Genomic DNA, 18,820 nt, shown 5'->3' on the forward strand with positions numbered 1-18,820 from the left:
AAGGAAGTGACAACGCATCCACTGCTTCTGCCTGAGGATCCCTGGACCTGGACAGATACCTGGGATGTTTCCTGTTTAGATGAGAAGCCATCAGATCTATTTCTGGAAGCCCCCACATCTGAACAATCTGAAGAAACACATCTGGGTGAAGAGACCATTCTCCCGGATGTAAGGTCTGGCGACTGAGATAATCCGCTCCCAATTGTCTATACCTGGGATATGGATCGCAGAGATTAGACAGGAACTGGATTCCGCCCATGCAAGTATCCGAGATACTTCTCTCATAGCTAGAGGACTGTGAGTCCCACCTTGATGATTGACATATGCCACAGTTGTGACATTGTCTGTCTGAAAACAAATAAACTATTCTTTCTTCAGAAGAGGCCAAAACTGAAGAGCTCTGAGAATCGCACGGAGTTCCAAAATATTGATTGGTAATCTCGCCTCTTGAGATTTCCAAACCCCCTGCGCTTTCAGAGATCCCCAGACAGCTTCCCAACCTGAAAGACTCGCATCTGTTGTGATCACAGTCCAGGTTGGATGAACAAAAGAGGCACCCTGAACTAAACAAAGGTGATCTAACCACCAAGTCAGAGAAAGTCGAATATTGGGATCTAAGGATATTGATTGTGATATCCTTGTATAATCCCTGCACCATTGGCTCAGCATACAAAGCTGAAGCGGTCTCATGTGAAAACAAGCAAAGAGGATCGCGTCCGAAGCTGCAGTCATGAGGCCTAAAACCTCCATGCACATAGCTACTGAAAGGAATGATTGAAACTGAATGTTCCGACAAGCTGAAACCAATTTCAGACGTCTTTTGTCTGTTAGAGACAAAGTCATGGATACTGAATCTATTTGGAATCCTAAAAAGGTTTGTCTGAGGAATCAAGGAACTTTTTGGTAAATTGATCCTCCAAACATGTTCTTGAAGAAACAACACTAGTTGATTCGTGTGAGATTCTGCAGAATGTAAAGACCGAGCAAGTACCAAGATATCGTCCAAATAAGGAAACACCGCAACACCCCACTCTCTGATTACAGAGAGTAGGGCACCGAGAACCTTTGAAAAGATCCTTGGAGCTGTTGCTAGGCCAAAAGGAAGAGCAACAAATTGGTAATGCTTATCTAGAAAAGAGAATCTCAGGAACTGATAATTATCTGGATGAATCGGAATATGAAGATATGCATCCTGTAAATCTATTGTGGACATATAATGCCCTTGCTGAACAAAAGGCAGAATAGTCCTTATAGTCACCATTTTGAATGTTGGTATTCTTACATAACGATTCAAAATCTTTAGATCCAGAACTGGTCTGAAATAATCCTCTCTCTTTGGAACAATGAACAGATTTTGTAGAATCTGCTAACTTTTTAGTTACTATTTTCACACTAATATTACCTTTAGCTTAGGAAATCAGGACGCTGCTTGATGAAATTATTTCTTTTATTATACAGAAAATAAGTATTTACATAGAAACAAGTTGCTAACTAATGTAAGGGAAGGAAAGGTGGAAAAGGGGAGATAGAGATGGAAGGGGAGAGGTGAGTGAGAAGAGAGCTTAGCCTAGCCTACAATGGCAACTAACTTATATAGTCATTCATTCTCTCACATAGCCCAGCCCACACTCAGCTATAAATTCTTCAGAGACCAGATGACATCATTAGATCAGGGGGGTAGAATGTGACGTCCTTAGGCTATTGGTGATGGGAATCCTGTGGTATCCTTTTGATCTATTGTTTACATACAGTGGTTCAGCAGATTTCCAACTGGTTTCCACTTATCTCTGCCTTGTCACCTCTGAACTGGATAAGCTGGTAACTGTAGGTCAGTGTGCATTTAACCCTTTGTATCCTTGATGTTGTAGACAAATGTCCCTTAGCATTTCATTATTCAATAATTTCCATGGAAATAACAGTCTGATATTAAAGTTAGGTGTGTTCATAAAATACAACATTCCCCTCTTTGATCATTAAATCACTTATGATCATAACGTTGTACTGCTCACTTTATAGTTTCTTCTGTGAGTGGGGCAACCTGAAATAAAACCATTCATTCACATCCATACTCTAAATATGAAATAAATACTAAAATACCATTCCCTTACAATGTGTAGCACATTCTATCAATCACATTATGAATATGATGATTAAATCAATTTTACAAATACAATATATATTTTACCCTGTTAGAATTAACAATAATCTGAGATGTATATAAAATCATCAACATTTTCAGAATAATTATACATATGATACAAATTAATTGTTACATATCACACACAATCTTTATGACTACTACTAGGAGTAGTGCTCGAACTTTGCAAATTATTTTCTTTGAATGTTATACATTTGTGACAGATTATAATTTATTAATACAAAATGCCTGCTATCTGAGGTCATAAACAAAACGTAGCATATGGCTTTGCAAACATTTATATTACTTTCTTTAACATTAAATCACAGTATCATTATCTGCTTCAAGGCATGCACACAGTCTTATGATCTACCGGTCAGCACTTAGAGACCTATAAGAGACCTATAAGTGGACAATGTTATACTCTTTGACATTGCCCAGTGTGGCGAAACAGAAATTTAAAAAAAAAACTAATACAGAAGCATTTAAAAAAATGTTACCTCTTGTGATAAAAAACAAACAAAAAGAGATAAAAAATAAAATAATAATACAAAAATGGTAGTGAATAAAAAATGTCATTAAAAAATATAATTTATGCTTACCTGATAAATTCATTTCTCCTGTAGTGTAGTCAGTCCACGGGTCATCCATTACTTATGGGATTATAACTCCTCCCTAACAGGAAGTGCAAGAGGATCACCCAAGCAGAGCTGCTATATAGCTCCTCCCCTCTACGTCATATCCAGTCATTCGACCGAAACCATACGAGAAAGGAGAAACTATAGGGTGCAGTGGTGACTGGAGTTTAATTAAAATTTAGACCTGCCGTAAAAACAGGGCGGGCCGTGGACTGACTACACTACAGGAGAAATGAATTTATCAGGTAAGCATAAATTATATTTTCTCCTGTTAAGTGTAGTCAGTCCACGGGTCATCCATTACTTATGGGATACCAATACCAAAGCTAAAAGTACACGGATGACGGGAGGGACAGGCAGGATCTTTACACGGAAGGAACCACTGCCTGTAGAACCTTTCTCCCAAAAACAGCCTCCGAAGAAGCAAAAGTGTCAAATTTGTAAAATTTTGAAAAAGTGTGAATTGAAGACCAAGTTGCAGCCTTGCAAATCTGTTCAACAGAGGCCTCATTCTTAAAGGCCCAAGTGGAAGCCACAGCTCTAGTAGAATGAGTTGTAATCCTTTCAGGAGGCTGCTGTCCAGCAGTCTCATAGGCTAAACGTATTATGCTACGAAGCCAAAAAGAGAGAGAGGTAGCCGAAGCTTTTTGACCTCTCCTCTGTCCAGAATAAACGACAAACAGGGAAGAAGTTTGACGAAAATCTTTAGTTGCCTGCAAATAAAATTTCAGGGCACGGACGACGTCCAGATTGTGCAAAAGTCGTTCCTTCTTTGAAGAAGGGTTAGGGCACAATGATGGAACAACAATCTCTTGATTGATATTCTTGTTAGTGACTACCTTAGGTAAGAACCCAGGTTTAGTACGCAGAACTACCTTGTCTGAATGAAAAATCAGATAAGGAGAATCACAATGTAAGGCTGATAACTCAGAGACTCTTCGAGCCGAGGAAATAGCCATTAAAAACAGAACTTTCCAAGATAACAGCTTGATATCGATGGAATGAAGGGGTTCAAACGGAACACCTTGCAGAACGTTAAGAACTAAGTTTAAGCTCCACAGCGGAGCAACAGTCTTAAACACAGGCTTAATCCTAGCCAAAGCCTGACAAAAAGCCTGAACGTCTGGAGCTTCTGCCAGACGTTTGTGTAAAAGGATAGACAGAGCTGAAATCTGTCCCTTTAACGAACTAGCAGATAAACCCTTTTCTAAACCCTCTTGTAGAAAAGACAATAGGAATCCTAACCTTACTCCATGAGTAACTCTTGGATTCGCACCAATATAAGTATTTACGCCATATTTTATGGTAAATTTTCCTGGTAACAGGTTTCCTAGCCTGTATTAAGGTATCAATCACTGACTCCGAGAATCCACGCTTTGATAGAATCAAGCGTTCAATCTCCATGCAGTCAGCCTCAGAGAAATTAGATTTGGATGTTTGAAAGGACCCTGAATCAGAAGGTCCTGTCTCAGAGGCAGAGACCATGGTGGACAGGACGACATGTCCACTAGATCTGCATACCTGGTCCTGCGTGGCCACGCAGGCGCTATTAGAATCACTGATGCTCTCTCCTGTTTGATCCTGGCAATCAATCGAGGAAGCATCGGGAAAGGTGCAAACACATAAGCCATGTTGAAGACCCAAGGTGCTGTCAGAGCATCTATCAGCACCGCTCCCGGGTCCCTGGACCTGGATCCGTAACAAGGAAGCTTGGCGTTCTGGCGAGACGCCATGAGATCCAGATCTGGTTTGCCCCAATGATGAAGCAGTTGGGAAAACACCTCCGGATGAAGTTCCCACTCCCCCGGATGAAAGGTCTGGCGACTTAGAAAATCCGCCTCCCAGTTCTCCACGCCTGGGATGTGGATCGCTGACAGGTGGCAAGAGTGAGACTCTGCCCAGCGAATTATCTTTGAGACTTCCATCATCGCTAGGGAACTCCTTGTTCCTCCTTGATGGTTGATGTAAGCCACAGTCGTGATGTTGTCCGACTGAAACCTGATGAACCTCAGAGTTGCTAACTGAGGCCAAGCCAGAAGAGCATTGAAAATTGCTCTTAATTCCAGAATGTTTATTGGAAGGAGTCTCTCCTCCTGAGTCCATGATCCCTGAGCCTTCAGGGAATTCCAGACTGCGCCCCAACCTAGAAGGCTGGCGTCTGTTGTTACAATCGTCCAATCTGGTCTGCGGAAGGGCATCCCCTTGGACAGATGTGGCCGAGAAAGCCACCATAGAAGAGAATCTCTGGTCTCTTGATCCAGATTTAGCAGAGGGGACAAATCTGAGTAATCCCCATTCCACTGACTTAGCATGCACAATTGCAGCGGTCTGAGATGCAGGCACGCAAATGGTACTATGTCCATTGCCGCTACCATTAAGCCGATTACCTCCATGCACTGAGCCACTGACGGGTGTTGAATGGAATGAAGGACACGGCAAGCATTTAGAAGTTTTGATAACCTGTCTTCCGTCAGGTAAATTTTCATTTCTACAGAATCTATAAGAGTCCCTAGAAAGGGAACTCTTGTGAGTGGCAATAGAGAACTCTTTTCTACGTTCACCTTCCACCCATGCGACCTTAGAAATGCCAGAACTAACTCTGTATGAGACTTGGCAGTTTGGAAACTTGACGCTTGTTTAGGAAGGCAAATCTTAGATACCGGTAATGATCCTTGTGAATCGGTATGTGAAGGTAGGCATCCTTTAAATCCACTGTGGTCATGTACTGACCCTCTTGGATCATGGGTAAGATGGTTCGAATAGTTTCCATTTTGAACGATGGAACTCTTAGGAATTTGTTTAGGATCTTTAAGTCCAAGATTGGTCTGAAGGTTCCCTCTTTTTTGGGAACCACAAACAGATTTGAATAGAATCCTTGCCCGTGTTCCGACCGCGGAACTGGGTGGATCACTCCCATTAGTAAGAGGTCTTGTACACAGCGTAGAAACTCCTCTTTCTTTATCTGGTTTGCTGATAACCTTGAAAGATGAAATCTCCCTTGTGGAGGAGAAGCTTTGAAGTCCAGAAGATATCCCTGAGATATGATTTCCAACGCCCAGGGATCCTGGACATCTCTTGCCCAAGCCTGGGCAAAGAGAGAAAGTCTGCCCCCCACTATATCCGTTTCCGGATCGGGGGCCCTCACTTCATGCTGTCTTAGGGGCAGCAGCAGGTTTTCTGGCCTGCTTGCCCTTGTTCCAGGACTGGTTAGGTTTCCAGCCCTGTCTGTAGCGAGCAACAGTTCCTTCCTGTCTTGGAGCGGAGGAAGTTGATGCTGCTCCTGCCTTGAAATTACTAAAGGCACGAAAATTAGACTGTTTAGCCTTTGGTTTGGCCCTGTCTTGAGGCAGGGCATGGCCCTTACCTCCAGTAATGTCAGCGATAATTTCTTTCAAGCCGGGCCCGAATAATGTCTGCCCTTTGAAAGGAATATTAAGCAATTTAGATTTAGAAGTCACATCAGCTGACCAGGATTTAAGCCACAGCGCTCTGCGCGCTTGAATGGCGAATCCGGAGTTCTTAGCCGTAAGTTTGGTTAAGTGTACTACGGCATCAGAAATAAATGAATTAGCTAGCTTAAGGGCTTTAAGCTTGTTCATAATCTCATCCAATGGAGCTGTGCTAAGGGTCTCTTCCAGAGACTCAAACCAGAATGCTGCCGCAGCAGTGACAGGCGCGATGCATGCAAGGGGTTGTAATATAAAACCTTGCTGAACAAACATTTTCCTAAGGTAACCCTCTAACTTTTTATCCATTGGATCTGAAAAAGCACAGCTATCCTCCACCGGGATAGAGGTGCGCTTAGCCAGAGTAGAAACTGCTCCCTCCACCTTAGGGACCGTCTGCCATAGGTCCCGTGTGGTGGCATCTATTGGAAACATTTTTCTAAATATAGGAGGGGGTGAAAAGGGCACACCGGGTCTATCCCACTCCTTGTTAACAATTTCTGTAAGCCTTTTAGGTATAGGAAAAACGTCAGTACACGCCGGTACCGCAAAATATTTATCCAGCCTACATACTTTCTCTGGAATTGCAACCGTGTTACAATCATTCAGAGCCGCTAATACCTCCCCTAGTAATACACGGAGGTTCTCAAGTTTAAATTTAAATTTTGAAATCTCTGAATCCAGTTTACTTGGATCAGATCCGTCACCCACAGAATGAAGTTCTCCGTCCTCATGTTCTGCAAATTGTGACGCAGTATCAGACATGGCTCTATTATCAGAGCACTCTGTTCTTACCCCAGAGTGATCGCGTTTACCTCTTAATTCTGGCAATTTAGATAGTACTTCAGTCTTAACATTAGCCATGTCTTGTAAAGTGATTTGTATGGGCCGCCCTGATGTACTTGGCGCCACAATATCACGCACCTCCTGAGCGGGAGGCGAAGGTACTGACACGTGAGGAGAGTTAGTCGGCATAACTTCCCCCTCGTTGTCTGGTGATATTTTTTTAACATATAAAGTTTGACTTTTATTCAAATTAACATCTATACATTGAGTGCACAAATTTCTATTGGGCTCCACATTGGCCTTTAAACATAGTGAACAAACAGATTCATCTGTGTCAGACATGTTTAAACAGACTAGCAATAACACTAGCAAGCTTGGAAAAAACTTTAAAATAAATTTACAAGCTATATAAAAAACGCTACTGCGCCTTTAAGAAACATAAAAATGTGACAGTTGAATTAACAATGAACCAAATATGTTAAAACAACCAAATTTTAACAGAAAATGTATAAAGTTAGCAGAGGATTGCACCCACCAGCAAAAGGATGATTAACCCCTTAATACCCAAAACAGATAACAGTTGAAATAATAAACGTTTTTATCACAGTCAAACACACTGTCACAGGTCTGCTGTGACTGATTACCTCCCTCAAAACTAGTTTTGGAGACCCCTGGGCTCTGTAGAGACGTCCTGGATCATGGAGGAAGAAATAGGAAGACTGTGACTAAATTTTTACTGCGCAATAAAGCGCTAAAATAGGCCCCTCCCACTCATATTACAACAGTGGGGAAGCTCAGTAAACTGTTTTTATGCAGAAAAAAACGACAGCCATGTGGTAAAAATCATGCCCATAAAGTTTTATCACCAAGTACCTCAGAAAAAACGATTAACATGCCAGTAAATGTTTTAAAAATTGAAAATTATGAAGTGTTATTAATAAGCCTGCTGCTAGTCGCTTTCACTGCAGTGCAGGCTCAAATATTACTTTAATATTGACAGTATTTTCTTAGTGAAATTCCATTCCCCAGAAATACCTCAGAGTATACATACATACATATCAGCCTGATACCAGTCGCTACTACTGCATTTAAGGCTGCACTTACATTACATCGGTATTAGCAGTATTTTCTCAGTCAATTCCATTCCTTAGAAAATAATTTACTGCACATACCTCCTTGCAGGTGGGCCCTGCATGCTATCCCCTGTTCTGAAGTTACCTCACTCCTCAGAATGGCCGAGAACAGCAAGTGGATCTTAGTTACGACCGCTAAGATCATAGAAAACTCAGGCAGATTCTTCTTCTAATGCTGCCTGAGAACAAACAACACACTCCGGTGCCGTTTAAAATAAACTTTTGATTGAAGAAATAAAAACTAAGTTTAACACACCACAGTCCTCTCACATGTCCTATCTTTTAGTTAGGTGCAAGAGAATGACTGGATATGACGTAGAGGGGAGGAGCTATATAGCAGCTCTGCTTGGGTGATCCTCTTGCACTTCCTGTTAGGGAGGAGTTATAATCCCATAAGTAATGGATGACCCGTGGACTGACTACACTTAACAGGAGAAATACAAAAAAATGGTAGTGAATAAAAAATGTCCTTAAAAAACATAATTTATGCTTACCTGATAAATTCCTTTCTTCTGTTGTGTGATCAGTCCACGGGTCATCATTACTTCTGGGATATAACTCCTCCCCAACAGGAAATGCAAGAGGATTCACCCAGCAGAGCTGCATATAGCTCCTCCCCTCTACGTCACTCCCAGTCATTCGACCAAGAATCAACGAGAAAGGAGAAACCAAGGGTGAAGTGGTGACTGGAGTATAATTTAAAAAATATTTACCTGCCTTAAAAAACAGGGCGGGCCGTGGACTGATCACACAACAGAAGAAAGGAATTTATCAGGTAAGCATAAATTATGTTTTCTTCTGTTATGTGTGATCAGTCCACGGGTCATCATTACTTCTGGGATACCAATACCAAAGCAAAAGTACACGGATGACGGGAGGGATAGGCAGGCTCATTATACAGAAGGAACCACTGCCTGAAGAACCTTTCTCCCAAAAATAGCCTCCGAAGAAGCAAAAGTGTCAAATTTGTAAAATTTGGAAAAAGTATGAAGCGAAGACCAAGTTGCAGCCTTGCAAATCTGTTCAACAGAGGCCTCATTCTTAAAGGCCCAAGTGGAAGCCACAGCTCTAGTAGAGTGAGCTGTAATTCTTTCAGGAGGCTGCTGTCCAGCAGTCTCATAGGCTAAACGAATTATGCTACGAAGCCAGAAGGAGAGAGAGGTAGCCGAAGCCTTATGACCTCTCCTCTGACCAGAGTACACGACAAACAGGGAAGACGTTTGTCGAAAATCCTTAGTTGCCTGCAAGTAGAACTTGAGGGCACGAACTACATCCAGATTGTGTAGAAGACGTTCCTTCTTTGAAGAAGGATTCGGGCACAGGGAAGGAACCACGATCTCTTGATTGATGTTCCTGTTAGTGACTACCTTAGGTAAGAACCCAGGTTTAGTACGCAGAACTACCTTATCTGAATGAAAAATCAAATAAGGAGAATCACAATGTAAAGCTGATAACTCAGAGACTCTCCGAGCCGAAGAAATAGCCATTAAAAATAACACTTTCCAAGATAACAACTTTATATCAATGGAATGAAGGGGTTCAAACGGAACTCCTTGTAGAACGTTAAGAACAAGGTTTAGACTCCATGGCGGAGCAACAGTTTTAAACACAGGCTTGATTCTAGCTAAAGCCTGACAAAATGCCTGGACGTCTGGATTTTCTGACAGACGCCTGTGCAACAAGATGGACAGAGCTGAGATCTGTCCCTTTAATGAACTAGCCGATAAACCCTTTTCTAAACCTTCTTGTAGAAAGGACAATATCCTAGGAATCCTAACCTTACTCCAGGAGTAACCTTTGGATTCGCACCAGTATAGGTATTTACGCCATATCTTATGGTAAATCCTTCTGGTAACAGGCTTCCTAGCCTGTATCAGGGTATCAATAACCGACTCAGAAAAACCACGTTTTGATAAAATCAAGCGTTCAATTTCCAAGCAGTCAGCTTCAGAGAAGTTAGATTTTGATGTTTGAATGGATCCTGTATCAGAAGGTCCTGTCTTAGAGGTAGAGACCAAGGCGGACAGGATGACATGTCCACTAGATCTGCATACCAAGTCCTGCGTGGCCATGCAGGCGCTATTAGAATCACTGATGCTCTCTCCTGTTTGATTTTGGCAATCAATCGAGGAAGCAGCGGGAAGGGTGGAAACACATAAGCCATCCCGAAGTTCCAAGGTGCTGTCAAAGCATCTATCAGAACCGCTCCCGGATCCCTGGATCTGGACCCGTAGCGAGGAAGTTTGGCGTTCTGGCGAGACGCCATGAGATCTATCTCCGGTTTGCCCCAACGTCGAAGTATTTGGGCAAAGACCTCCGGATGAAGTTCCCACTCCCCCGGATGAAAAGTCTGGCGACTCAAGAAATCCGCCTCCCAGTTCTCCACTCCCGGGATGTGGATTGCTGACAGGTGGCAAGAGTGAGACTCTGCCCAGCGAATTATCTTTGATACTTCCATCATTGCTAGGGAGCTTCTTGTCCCTCCTTGATGGTTGATGTAAGCTACAGTCGTGATGTTGTCCGACTGAAACCTGATGAACCCCCGAGTTTTTAACTGGGGCCAAGCCAGAAGGGCATTGAGAACTGCTCTCAATTCCAGAATGTTTATTGGTAGGAGACTTTCCTCCTGATTCCATTGTCCCTGAGCCTTCAGAGAATTCCAGACAGCGCCCCAACCTAGTAGGCTGGCGTCTGTTGTTACAATTGTCCAGTCCGGCCTGCTGAATGGCATCCCCCTGGACAGATGTGGCCGAGAAAGCCACCATAGAAGAGAGTTTCTGGTCTCTTGATCCAGATTCAGAGTAGGGGACAAGTCTGAGTAATCCCCATTCCACTGACTCAGCATGCACAATTGCAGCGGTCTGAGATGTAGACGTGCAAAGGGTACTATGTCCATTGCTGCTACCATTAAGCCGATCACCTCCATGCATTGAGCTACTGACGGGAGTTGAATGGAATGAAGGACACGGCATGCATTTAGAAGCTTTGTTAATCTGTCTTCTGTCAGATAAATCTTCATTTCTACAGAATCTATAAGAGTCCCCAAGAATGGAACGCTTGTGAGAGGAAAGAGAGAACTTTTCTTTTCGTTCACTTTCCATCCATGCGACCTTAGAAATGCCAGAACTAACTCTGTATGAGACTTGGCAGTTTGAAAGCTTGAAGCTTGTATCAGAATGTCGTCTAGGTACGGAGCTACCGAAATTCCTTGCGGTCTTAGTACCGCCAGAAGGGCACCCAGAACCTTTGTGAAGATTCTTGGAGCCGTAGCCAATCCGAATGGAAGAGCTACAAACTGGTAATGCCTGTCTAAGAAGGCAAACCTTAGATACCGGTAATGATCTTTGTGAATCGGTATGTGAAGGTAAGCATCCTTTAAATCCACTGTGGTCATGTACTGACCCTTTTGGATCATGGGTAAGATTGTCCGAATAGTTTCCATTTTGAACGATGGAACTCTTAGGAATTTGTTTAGGATCTTTAAATCCAAGATTGGCCTGAAAATTCCCTCTTTTTTGGGAACCACAAACAGGTTTGAGTAAAACCCTTGTCCTTGTTCCGACCGCGGAACCGGATGGATCACTCCCATTAATGACAGATCTTGTACACAGCGTAGAAACGCTTCTTTCTTTATCTGGTTTGTTGACAACCTTGACAGATGAAATCTCCCTCTTGGGGGAGAGAATTTGAAGTCTAGAAGGTATCCCTGAGATATGATCTCTAGCGCCCAGGGATCCTGAACATCTCTTGCCCAAGCCTGGGCGAAGAGAGAGAGAGTCTGCCCCCCACTAGATCCGGTCCCGGATCGGGGGCCCTCGATTCATGCTGTCTTAGGGGCAGCAGCAGGTTTCCTGGCCTGCTTGCCCTTGTTCCAGGACTGGTTAGGTTTCCAGCCTTGTCTGTAACGAGCAACAGCTCCTTCCTGTTTTGGTGCAGTGGAAGTTGGTGCTGCTCCTGCTTTGAAATTCCGAAAGGGACGAAAATTAGACTGTCTAGCCTTAGCTTTGGCTTTGTCTTGAGGCAGGGCGTGGCCCTTACCTCCTGTAATGTCAGCGATAATTTCTTTCAAACCGGGCCCAAATAAAGTTTGCCCCTTGAAAGGTATATTAAGTAATTTGGACTTAGAAGTTACATCAGCTGACCAGGATTTTAGCCACAGCGCCCTACGTGCCTGAATGGCGAATCCTGAGTTCTTAGCCGTAAGTTTGGTTAAATGTACTACGGCCTCCGAAATGAATGAATTAGCTAGTTTAAGGACTCTAAGCCTGTCCGTAATGTCGTCCAGCGTAGCTGAACTAAGGTTCTCTTCCAGAGACTCAATCCAAAATGCTGCCGCAGCCGTAATCGGCGCGATGCATGCCAGGGGTTGCAATATAAAACCTTGTTGAACAAACATTTTCTTAAGGTAACCCTCTAACTTTTTATCCATTGGATCTGAAAAAGCACAGCTATCCTCCACCGGGATAGTGGTACGCTTAGCTAAAGTAGAAACTGCTCCCTCCACCTTAGGGACCGTTTGCCATAAGTCCCGTGTGGTGGCGTCTATTGGAAACATCTTTCTAAATATTGGAGGGGGTGAGAACGGCACACCGGGTCTATCCCACTCCTTAGTAACAATTTCAGTTAGTCTCTTAGGTATAGGAAAAACGTCAGTACTCGCCGGTACCGCAAAGTATTTATCCAACCTACACAATTTCTCTGGTATTGCAACAGTGTTACAATCATTAAGAGCCGCTAAAACCTCCCCTAGTAATACACGGAGGTTCTCCAATTTAAATTTAAAATTTGAAATATCTGAATCCAATCTGTTTGGATCAGAACCGTCACCGACAGAATGAAGCTCTCCGTCCTCATGCTCTGCAAGCTGTGACGCAGTATCAGACATGGCTCTAGTATTATCAGCGCACTCTGTTCTCACCCCAGAGTGATCACGCTTGCCTCTTAGTTCTGGTAATTTAGCCAAAACTTCAGTCATAACAGTAGCCATATCTTGTAATGTTATCTGTAATGGCCGCCCAGATGTACTAGGCGCCACAATATCACGCACCTCCCGGGCGGGAGATGCAGGTACTGACACGTGAGGCGAGTTAGTCGGCATAACTCTCCCCTCGCTGTTTGGTGAAATTTGTTCAATTTGTACAGATTGGCTTTTATTTAAAGTAGCATCAATACAGTTAGTACATAAATTTCTATTGGGCTCCACCTTGGCATTGGAACAAATGACACAGGTATCTTCCTCTGAATCAGACATGTTTAACACACTAGCAAATAAACTTGCAACTTGGTTACAATCTTATTTAACAAAAACGTACTGTGCCTCAAAGAAGCACTAAACGATTAAATGACAGTTGAAAAAATGAACTGAAAAACAGTTATAGCATCAATCCTTGAAAATAACACAACTTTTAGCAAAGGTTTGTTCCCATTAGTAAAGTAACAATAATTAAATTTGAAACATAAAAATTACAGAGCAACGTTTTTAATCACAGTCAATATATAAGTCTCACAGCTCTGCTGAGAGAATCTACCTCCCTTCAAAGAAGTTTGAAGCCCCCTGAGTTCTGTTAGAGATGAACCGGAGAGTAACTGACTGGAAATTTTTGATGCGTAGCAAAGAGCGCCAAAAACGGCCCCTCCCCCTCACACAACAGCAGTGAGAGAGAAACGAAACTGTCACAATTAAAACAAGCAACTGCCAAGTGGAAAAATAATGCCCAAACATTTATTCACTCAGTACCTCAGAAAATGCAAACGATTCTACATTCCAGCAAAAACGTTTAACATAATAAATACCTATTCAAAGGCTTAATGTACTTTTAACAGAGTAATTCCAGTGAAATACCATCCCCAGAATACTGAAGTGTAGAGTATACATACATGTCATTATAACGGTATGGCAGGATTTTCTCATCAATTCCATTCAGAAAATAAAAACTGCTACATACCTCAATGCAGATTCATCTGCCCGCTGTCCCCTGATCTGAAGCTTTTACCTCCCTCAGATGGCCGAGAAACAGCAATATGATCTTAACTACTCCGGTTAAAATCATAGTAAAAACTCTGGTAGATTCTTCTTCAAACTCTGCCAGAGAGGCAATAACACGCTCCGGTGCTATTGTAAAATAACAAACTTTTGATTGAAGTTATAAAAACTAAGTATAATCACCATAGTCCTCTCACACATCCTATCTAGTCGTTGGGTGCAAGAGAATGACTGGGAGTGACGTAGAGGGGAGGAGCTATATGCAGCTCTGCTGGGTGAATCCTCTTGCATTTCCTGTTGGGGAGGAGTTATATCCCAGAAGTAATGATGACCCGTGGACTGATCACACATAACAGAAGAAATAAAAAATGTCCTTAAAAATTCAAAAATGGTAGTGAATAAAAAAATGTCCTTAAAAATTCAAAAATGGTAGTGAAGGGATCTCCAGTTTGGTTCCTTGATAGCAAAGGAACCATATTACAAAAAATAACAATAATCCATTTTACACATATAAAACAGAGACGACAAAGAACAAACATAAAAACAGTACGTCACACAAAACGTGTTGCTGTTCTCTTTAAAATATCTAGTCTTAACAGAACAGGATTTGTGCTTCTTTGGGCGATGGTATAGGTTGCTTCTGTAAATAATCAGAATTGTTAGTTCTTGACATTAAGTAACACAAACAAAAGAACATAGAAATATAAAACAGTACTTGTGCACATTGAAACCATGACTTAAAATAAATTGGTTATGATAAATTGTTTGCAAACAATTCATTGTGGCTATATTACATTTATGTAACTGATGAGCTCATCATAAAGTACCACGTGGTCTTTAAGAAAAGGGGAAATGCATTTCTTTATACTACAAACATTTTATTCATGGATAGCAGCAACCTGTGAATAAAAATAAACAATTACAAAATTCTTAATTTCTTGAAGTAGACGGTACAAAGTTCACTTCTCTTCAAGTAATAGCCCTAAAAAAAGAAACATAGCATTAATATAGACATATATACAAAGTAATTAAATGAAACAAAATAAATCTCTACTTGCCTATAGAAAAATTCTACCATAACTATACATGGAATACAGGGTAATAGAATGTAGAGAATAGAGACAGATTTTTGCAATTAATTGGCAATATACACAGGCTGAGCTAAATTGAATATCAATAGATGCATTGCCAGTTGTGTATAATTAAACAGTGCCCAAAATGGCCAGTTTATGTAAGGCATCTGAAATGGAACATTTGTCCCTTCTTTTTTAGATGGGGGCTCTTTGCAGTTTTGTTGAGATTGGGGCTCTTTGCAAGTTTCCTCCCTAGTAGGTTCTTCTATTATTTCTTTCTTTGTTAAAGAAGATATATTCTGTTCCTTTTCACCTTCAAATATAGCACTGTATTTTCCTTCCTTACTTAAATATGATATTTTGTTCTGCCTCCTAATGTAATTGTTATCCCTGGTATCTCTCATTGATGTCACACATTCCCTCATGATGTGCTCAAACTTTCCACATTTAAAACAAAGTCTCAAAAATCTCTGCTTTCCCTGACTCTCAGTTAGCATAGATATATTATTATGAGTAGCATTTTTATGCTTTGAGTCTTTAAACCAGTCTTTAAGTATGTTAAAGTTTGTAAAGGAGCTGGCATTTCTAAGAGTGATTCTTGTACTACTGTCAATTAATGTGCATTTATTTGCCATAGAATGCAGAAAATCTGCATCATCTGGGGACATGTTAGGGCAGTCATAAGTTATCTTATACAGTGCAAGGTACTCAGTGCAAAACAAAATCGGGTCATCTCCTTCCTTTAAAATTGCATTTGCTATGGCACTGGTACCTCTGGCATCACGACAACACATAACATACTGTAATTCCTTTAATCTGTCCCATGAATTTCCCCAGTTTGCATCAATATCAGGAGACACTCCTTTATGGGTGCCTACTGGTGCCCTTAGCTGTGCAGCTAATTGTGATGGCAACCAGGCCCGGAGCAAAGCACAGGCATCTCTGTTGCCTAAATTATACTGAGTAATAACAGCTTCTAACTCAGTGTTTTTCAACCAATGTGCCGTGGCACACTAGTGTGCCGTGAGAGATCCTCAGGTGTGCCGCGGCAGACTGACAACAGTGCAGCACACCTGAGGATCTCTCAGTTTATAGGAGGCATGGCATGGCAGCACAGTACAGTGTATATATGTGTATATCTATCTATATATATATATATATATATATATATATATATATATATATATATATATATATATATATATATATATATATATATATATATATATCCTGTATTAGGCTACAATGTGTGATTTTGCAAAATGTTGGGATAGTGGTGTGCCACAGGATTTTTTAATGTAAAAAAGTGTGCCACGGCAAAAAAAAAGTTGCAAATCACTGTTCTAACTTATTAGAAAGGATTACAGGTGATGTGGAGGTGTCAAAGTGAACTAAAATATGGTACAAATTATTGCGGTCTTGTATTGTAAGGGGGGCAGAGTTACTATGATTATTTACTTTAGTCTGTAATTGAGGGTTACTTTGTCTGCATTCTTTTTGAGGAGTTAGAATAGAGGGGACTTGGTTTAAAATTAACAAAGAACTGTCAGGAATGTTAGGGGTTTGTCCATCTAGTTCTATAGTTCGACTTTCATTACCATCCTCTTCTAAAGGACAAATATGTGCTAGACTACTCCTGTAATGGTTACATTTGTCTTGTATCCCCTGTGCTTTTAGAGACAAGATACATTGTTCTTTATTTAACAGCTGTGATTCAGACTCCCATAAGTCTGCCTTAAGTGATGCAATAACATTCTCTCTCTGCATTTCCTTTTCTTCCATACATGTTACTAATTGCTCTCCCATTCCACACCTCACTTCACATTCATTAAAGGGACAGTATACACTCATTTTCATATAACTGCATGTAATAGACACTACTATAAAGAATAAGATGCACAGATACTGATATAAAAATCCAGTATAAAAACTGTTTAAAAACTTACTTAGAAGCTGTCAGTTTGGCTCTGTTGAAAAGGTAGCTGGAAAGCCCACTGCAAGTGGCAAATAAGACACTCCCCCTTCTTTTGCATATGAAAAGACCCTTTACACAAACAGGAGCAAGCTGGAGTAGGTAGCTGACAGTATTCACATAAAACTTTGGGGCTTGGTTAGGAGTCTGAAAATCAGAGCAATGTTATTTAAAAATAAGCAAAACTATAGATTTATTTAAAAAAACAACTTTATGGGCTATATAAATAGATCATCTACAAAACATTTATGCAAAGAAAAAATGAGTGTATAATGTCCCTTTAAGCCTCTCTTGAAGCTCAGCATTCAGTTTAGTAAGTTTGTCTATCTCTTCACTCAGTGTATCACACTCACATCTCTTTTCAGAGTGACTAGCAACAGCCATAATATAATGACCAAGTTTATCCAGCTGTTCTATGATATCAGTTCTTTCTGCCTTCCATTCCAACTCTTTCTGCAATCTCTTTTATTCTTAGAAACATACTCCGTAAATTACTTAGCTCTCTTTTTTCTATGTCTTTCTGAAACAGTTTTCTACTTAGATCATTATTGTGCTTTTCACATTGTTTAATTACATCATAAAACTGACGTGTCAATGGATCTTCTGCACATGTAATAAATGTGACAGAGGCATATTTCTTAATGTATTTCTCAACCAGTTCCATTCTTACTAAAAAACATAATTTATGTAAGAACTTACCTGATAAAGTCATTTCTTTCATATTAGCAAGAGTCCATGAGCTAGTGACGTATGGGATATACACTCCTACCAGGAGGGGCAAAGTTTCCCAAACCTCAAAATGCCTACAAATACACCCCTCACCACACCCACAAATCAGTTTAACGAATAGCCAAGAAGTGGGGTGATAAGAAAAAAGTGCGAAAGCATATAAAATAAGGAATTGGAATAATTGTGCTTTATACAAAAAAATCATAACCACCACAAAAAAAGGGCGGGCCTCATGAACTCTTGCTAATATGAAAGAAATGAATTGATCAGGTAAGTTCTTACATAAATTATGTTTTCTTTCATGTAATTAGCAAGAGTCCATGAGCTAGTGACGTATGGGATAATGACTACCCAAGATGTGGATCTTTCCACGCAAGAGTCACTAGAGAGGGAGGGATAAAATAAAGACAGCCAATTCCTGCTGAAAATAATCCACACCCAAAATAAAGTTTAATGAAAAACATAAACAGAAGATTCAAACTGAAACCGCTGCCTGAAGTACTTTTCTACCAAAAACTGCTTCAGAAGAAGAAAACACATCAAAATGGTAGAATTTAGTAAAAGTATGCAAAGAGGACCAAGTTGCTGCTTTGCAAATCTGATCAACCGAAGCTTCATTCCTAAACGCCCAGGAAGTAGAAACTGACCTAGTAGAATGAGCTGTAATCCTTTGAGGCGGAGTTTTACCCGACTCGACATAGGCATGATGAATTAAAGATTTCAACCAAGATGCCAAAGAAATGGCAGAAACTTTCTGGCCTTTTCTAGAACCGGAAAAGATAACAAATAGACTAGAAGTCTTTCGGAAAGACTTAGTAGCTTCAACATAATATTTCAAAGCTCTAACAACATCCAAAGAATGCAACGATTTCTCCTTAGAATTCTTAGGATTAGGACATGAGGGAACCACAATTTCTCTACTA

This window comes from Bombina bombina, chromosome 3 (assembly GCF_027579735.1).
Source record: "Bombina bombina isolate aBomBom1 chromosome 3, aBomBom1.pri, whole genome shotgun sequence".
Lineage (NCBI taxonomy): Eukaryota > Metazoa > Chordata > Amphibia > Anura > Bombinatoridae > Bombina > Bombina bombina.